Raw genomic sequence first — 7,128 nt, forward strand, 5'->3', positions numbered from 1 at the left:
CAACCTATTTATCAAAACAATCGTCTTTTTATTTTATGCGCCAGAAATGTGTCATTGTTTGGTTACACACAGCTCCTGCGCCGAATCCGGACACATCAGCTGGTAAGACACAAATAACATATTTCGCGTATCAAACGCTCCCCAGTGCATAAAATCCCTGAACATGTGCAGGCTAGCTACCTCTAGATAGCCTCACTGCTTTGCGATGGCCGCCTGCAATCCGAGGAAGAGCTCTGTAGTGAATGTAGCGAACAGGACTTTATGGACAGGCATCAGCTCTACCAGCTACACTAGATAATATTCATGACAGTGCCTACAAGCAACAGACCTTTACCACGCTTACTGCACGAGCGAATCGACACATTTTGCAAACTTCATTTGAATTCCCGATAACACCGCAGTGCCTTCTCCGTGGCCTGTGGCGCCCCTCTTTCTGTCCTCTTCACGTCCCTGCCTCTCCGCCATTTCTGTCCTAATAATCCGTCATGTCCTTACCATATTTTCCCCGTCCGACCACTCAGTTCCCCATCTCTCCCTCCCCACCTCTATCTCTTCCATCATTCACTCCCCACTACCTCTCTGATGTGCCCTCTCTGCGTCACCCTGCGTTCTCTGCACTGGTCACCCTGTCCTCGCTCTCAGACGCCTCCAGCCACAGTGGATACGTCAGGCCTCATTCTCCCAGCGCTCTGTTCCCCTCCCCTCCCCACCGCTCTATCACCGTTGGCCTGTCGTCTTCACGCGAGACGCCTCGCGCCGTGCCGTCCCGGTCCGGAGAGAGCGCCGCCCAGCGCCCTCCGGCCATCGGGTGGAGCTCGCCGCCGCTCCTATCGGCCAGTGGATCATCGTCAATAGCCGACGATCAAACTCACGGCAGCCGTACGCTGTGCCTGCAGGCCCGACCTCAGATGGGGCCATAGGCTTCTTATCGCTCTGGGCGTGTGGGCGGAACGCAGCGGCGGCCATTTAGCGGCAGCGTGCGTATACGATGAGACGGATAAGTGTTTATAGTTGTGAATCGATAGAGACCCATGCCTTCCGTTATCCCGATAAACCGGGTGGCGGGCGTTATTGCTGAGGTGCACATATTCCTACCCGCTTCACAACTAGTACAGTTGCAGGTGAAACTGATACGTAAAAACAGTGTACTGTCGTGCTTATGGACAGGCTTACCGTACATGTTACGCTCCTTAATAGGCAATTGTACTGAGGAAATACATGTGTAATATACGTGCCAGTGTAGGTCATGTTGGTGGCTTAAACATAATAAGTGGGCTTCCACTCAACATGATATTGTTATCGCTGCTCTCTCCCTCTTTCTCCCTCGCTCTCTCTTTTTCTTTCTCCCTCTCTCCCTCTCTCTCTCTATGCCTCTCCTCCCCTGCTAATCCCGCTCCCCTCCGCTTCCATCTGTATTCCTTCATATGCACCAGGCCTGCTCTGCTTCTCTATCCCCTGTCCTCTCCCTCCCACTACCCCGTGGCTCCACCCTTAGGCCGCTCCTCCCATCTCATGAGGTCGGCGGGATCCAGATGGGCCGGTGTTTGGCTTGGACGGCCGTTCAGTAGCCGCCCGTCGGCACCGGCGGACGGACGTGGCGCCCCCCCACACGCCGTGTTCCAGACCTGTGAGCGGGACAGCGTCGCCAGGTCTGGACTGGTCCAAGGAACGCTGACGGTCGGTGACGGACGGCCAAAGCCTGGTGGAGTGATGTGGACACCTCGCAAAAGGTGTCACACACAGCTGCCAAATGGTCGTGCTGCGCTGGGCGGACGAGAGAGGTGGTGTGTGAGCGGCGTGTGTTCGTTTGTCGAACTCCCGAAGGAACCACTGGTTACTTGAGGCCATTCGGAAAAAAACGGCTGGAAGACTTGAGCAGGTGATTGATTTTCAACGCGGACTGCACATCGATGTGGAAGACTTCTGAGATGGCTGGGGTACGCTGGTTTCTCCTTATGATGACATTGTGTTTGACCTGCCCCAAACTGACCCAGGCCAGACGAGGGAACAGATGTCAGGCGTTCCCGAGCGCAAGTACTCTTCCAGTAGTGATCACGGGCAAGGTGCTGGCTTTCTATTCTATCCAGGTGCCGCGGGTTCATTTCCCGGTCAAACGTCTGGGCCTGGTGGAGGTCAAGCGGGTCATCTCAGGTCGGGTCAGCCGACCCCAGATGGTGGTGGAAGGGTTCTATCAGATTGGTGTATGCAACTCGCGGCTAAGACTACGGGATACACGAATATTCTTCCTGAAGCGTTATGAGCAGCCACCGGATCAAAACATCACTGACCACGTGGACTTCCGACTTCTCTCCACAGCCCGAGTCTCGGCAAGCAATTTAAAAACATCCCGACAGTATGCAGGTTAGTTGATGTGGCTTGCATCTTCGTCCCCATCTCGCGTGACGTGTATGAAGAAGAATGATTCTCAACGGCCAGGTGCTGTCACATGCGCCGTGCACTGTGTGCTCCTCAAGACCTTCGGTTTGCTACTGTTGCACACGAACACTCCGTACCTCGTGTGCTCTGCTGCAAGCTCAGCCCAAGTCCACTGGGCACATCGTGCACTGTGTGCTCTACAAAACTTCGGGTCAGGTACGTTCGCAAACAAACACACCGTGCGCTGCGTGGTCTACAGCAATCTCAGCCCAGGTACTGTCACGAACACCGTGCACAAAGTGTGCTACAAGGTCTTTGTTTAGGTACTGTGAAACACTCCGTAAACTCCAATAACCTAAGACCAGTTTGTTGTCACTGGGAACGAGCGCCGTCTGGTCTCCAGTGATCTCGGGTGAAGTGACGTCACTTAGCACGTGAAGTGACGTGGCAAGAGCACCTGAGTGTCGCGCCTCCCCAGTACCTCAGTTTGGCACCGACTGGAGATGCCAACGGCGCCACAGATCTCCAGTCAAAACCCATCCGTCTATTTTGGGCCGACGCATTCTAGTCTGGCAGATGCCTTGCCATCCGCACGTTAAGTGATTGAAGGTGACGGCGCTTGACAATTAGGATTATCTGAACGCGATAAATGCATTAGATGCGGCGCTTCCAAGGCAGCACGCGCCGCTGACCGGCAGAGGCGTGTCACGCCGTGACGGTCTGTCCGTCACAGTGTGACAGGCCGTACGTCACTGCAGACAGAGCCGGTTATGATGCATGCGGGCGTGGCAGATGCGCTGCATTATGGGGCAGATGCACTGTAATGCGGGACATTCGACAGTGAGCGGGCACTGAACATTGGGTACCATGGTGTCTACCGCCACCTGGCAATTTATGGCATGATGTCAGGTATGCACACTTCTGCATACTGCACGCTCCTGGTTCCCTTCACGCTTTCCCAACTTTACTAAGCGCATGTGCCGGTAACGAAAGCAATACAATACCAAGAATTGTCGCTTGGCGGCCCATCCCCAAAGTGAATTGGGACGCACGAGACTTTAATTGATCGGTGCCAACTGACCACTTCCGTGACATTAAGCAAGTACCAAATTTTCAACGGGCCTTTTACATCAAACTCCAATACCCTCGTTACCATCAGAACGTATTCATATAAGTTACCCCACCACCTGTTATGTACATGCACTACGCCTGCGTCATGGGCACCTTGGAGACACCTGAGAGCAATGGCTGTGCCATTCCTTATAGGATATGAAATAGGCAGCGTTGATCAGCGACCTGGCAAGGGTGTCACGATGATGTGGTGCATACACCCGGGGTGGCGCTCCGACCTGAGGGCTACAAGGATGCCGTTCTCAGTCAAACGCCTTGCCGTCCGCCCTGTCCTGCTTACACGTTTGGACAACCTTAACGCGTACTTCACCACCATCGGCACTGTAACACCAGGTGCCGTCTTCTCCACCCACCCGTGTCCCCACTCCACGTTTAGACGTGTCCTATTAAACTATGCCTTGTGTCGTATGGGTTTTGCAAAGCATCCAAGGGGTCGTGCAAATCGGTCACATCATTGCGAATGTTTAAGATTGCTTTCAGTGCCATCGACCGAGCATTATTGCGACATAAGATCGTGTTCTTACCACACGTGTCGTACCTGACAGCCAGAAAGCGCCGTTGATGTACCTTGTGCCATTTTACAATACGCCGACACGCAACGGGTGGCCTGGGGCAACATGAGGGTTCAGGCCTCGAAAAACGAAACACTGGGACCGGCGCTGAGTTCTCTTAATCACTGCTCTGCAAACTGAAAAATGAAAATGAAATGAGAACCAAGTGGAAATGAAAATTAGCGGGGCGAAAACAAACCACTTCTTGCCGGCGACAAGCCTTCCCCTCAAATAAAAGTATTTACCGAAACACGTCCGCTGTGTCTCTAAAGACCATGTGGTGTGATTGTGCGGGGTGTGCACTCGCTCACGAATGCTCATTCCCTGGCCACCGATGCTCAACAATAGTAGCTATTAGTGATCTGACATTTGGCAAATCATGGCTCTAAACAAACTGCTTACTTAGATACGTTAACGAGACTCACGATTGGAGATTAGAGATGAGAGAGTCACAATTTGCGGATGTAGAATCTCTGAGACTGCTAGGTCGCCGCTTGTGCTTTACCATTGAATTGGATGTCGACAACACGCCTGCTACTGTTGAGGAAAACGTGGGTTAACTTTTATCTGGGCTGCCATGTACCTGAAGTCTAACGAGTGTCATATTATACATTATATGTTTGGTCGTCATGTTGTTCCAGGTTGAGGAAACAAACAGGCTTAGAGCACACTTCTACATAGCTGTCACAGGTTTGATGATTTCATGAAAATAAGCCAACCAAGATAAGACGATCATAACGATGACAGCAACTTAACATATCACGTTATCACATGGGTGCGAATACTTTGGATTGGCAAACAAGAGTATTTTGCCGTGTTACATTAGTGCTACGTCCGATGAGATGTGCGGAACTAATACAAGCACAAAAATCGTAGCCGCAGTCTTCGGCCACTGGTTTCCGGATCTTTTCTAACATGCATATCTTTAAGTAACCAATGTGTTCGAAGGGCATGAACATAGCAAACGGAATTCCAAGATTGGTACTATCCTTAGCGAGTCCGAAACTGAACAGGCGGTTACTGCAGACGCCAGCAGCTAATGTTAAGACCGTCTGTCACGTGGGCGGCCCGCGGGTAACGACTGGGACGAGGTGAAGGGGAATGGGGAGGGGGCAGCACTGGGCCAGCGAGGCACAGCACAGCTGGTCTGGACAAACTGCAAGAGACATGAAGAAGTACGAGTCGTCATGGCAAATGTCTGTGATTTTTGACGATGTAGCTCAGCAGTGCTCGTCTGGATAGGCTAAACGCGACGCATAGAGGTGAGACTCGGAGGAGTTAGTCCGAATGCGCTGCAAGTGGCGTTTAGAGGTGGGACTCAACTGGTATCATCCAGACCAGCCGCGCACGTCGTACAGAGGTGGAACCCAACAACACTCGCCCAGACGAGCTGCTGCTTGGCACAGACAGAGGCGCTCCATGCGGTCCTGGATGGAACAAACAGCTCGCCGCCCCCTGCTGCCGCGATGGGTGGCGTGCTGGGTGTTGGCCCGTCCCGACTGGGGAGTGGCTGCTTCCCTCTGGGAAGTGATTCGCCTAATGAGTGTAAAAACAGACGGGTGCCTTTCGCCAGAGCAGCGTGTCGTAGCCCAACCTTTCAAGTACAAGTTTCATGGTTTTCTCAGGCAGTCCCCACTTGCGTGCGAGATGGCTATGAGTGTTAGGCGTGCGTTCTCAAGCTTGTGTGGTTGATCCTTCAATCACGCTGGTGTAAAGGAAAGCTCTGATCCCATGAAGAAACGCTTTGTGACATCCATGCCACATGCTAAACGGACTTGTCTGCGTCTCTGTGGTATGTGCTGCATTTCGTTTCATGTAAGCTGACAGGGCATGGCACGTGGATAAAACACCATTTGAAGAAGGTTCAACTATGAGTGCTCAACTTTGCCAGCTTAGCTCAGTTTCAAAATAATCATGTGGTGGGGCCTTGGGGTAAAGGCCAGAATGCCGATATGCAGACAGATTTGCGGTTTTATAACTTTTTAACTAAATTTCATGCGACGAGAGGGCGGGGAGGTGGCAACATCGGAAAGTAGCGACCATTCTCAAAGGCCTTGATATTTGCATGACAATCATTTTCCTGTTTTGTTTTTTCGTTGTTTTGAGCTCGGGGCTGTTATGCCGACAATAACCGAGCTGCAATAAGTGAGGAGTACTGAGTGAAGATCGCTATCAAGCAAGCCTTGGCTATACAAACGAAGACAAATTTAAACTGTGTTTATGGCTTCTGATGATCGTGACCTACAAGCGCCCGCCAGCGTCCGAGCGGGAGGGAGCCGCGGAGGGGTTTGGAAGGGAAAGCGTTCGCTTAGCGACCGTGTGTCGAGTTTGACGATCAATTTAGTCCTGGGCAGCGGCCGACAGTCTCGTCGTCCCCCACAGTGATCAGAGTGAGGTATTGCGATGATAAATCACTGTGATGTTGATTGCGTCATTAAACTGAGACAATCGTGACCTTACGGCGTGCTCCTTGTTTCAGGTATGTTCATTACCGTACTGCACATGACGAGCTGCACCAGGTGGTAAGCACTGTGCACATTCCATGCAATAGTTCTGCAGCTTACAGGTAAATGGGGCGGTAGTGAAAACCATGGGCGAGTTTGGTGACCAAGCACTGGATGCTTTCTCACCACATCACGACATTCAATACGCGAACAAAATAACTCAGAAGATGTGCTTCATTATTGATCCTTGTTGCATGTGGGTATTGCTACCTAATTGTTAAGGTAGCAATGATTACAGGTGTATACATATCTGTCGATATGTAAAAAACGCGTGGATTTTCGGCATTATGGCTTCTTATGCAGAAAATACCCGACCTTCTACGTACCAGACTTCCCAAATATGCCAAGGACAGTGGATAAGCGACGATATCATGCAATGACTGGGAGGTATGATAAGATTACCCGATGTTTCATGCAGCGTTCATCTCCATTTGGTCTCTATCAATTTGGATCACTATTAGAAAAGTTGGTCTGACAACGCCGTTTAATGAGCACTTTCTGGCATGCTGAACAAAGATATCAGCGTAACTATGTCGTGGTCACTGTGTTGGTGCATTATTCATTTC

This window comes from Pollicipes pollicipes, unplaced genomic scaffold, assembly GCF_011947565.3.
Source record: "Pollicipes pollicipes isolate AB1234 unplaced genomic scaffold, Ppol_2.1 Scaffold_4295;HRSCAF=5057_pilon_pilon_pilon, whole genome shotgun sequence".
In the NCBI taxonomy this organism is placed as follows: domain Eukaryota; kingdom Metazoa; phylum Arthropoda; class Thecostraca; order Pollicipedomorpha; family Pollicipedidae; genus Pollicipes; species Pollicipes pollicipes.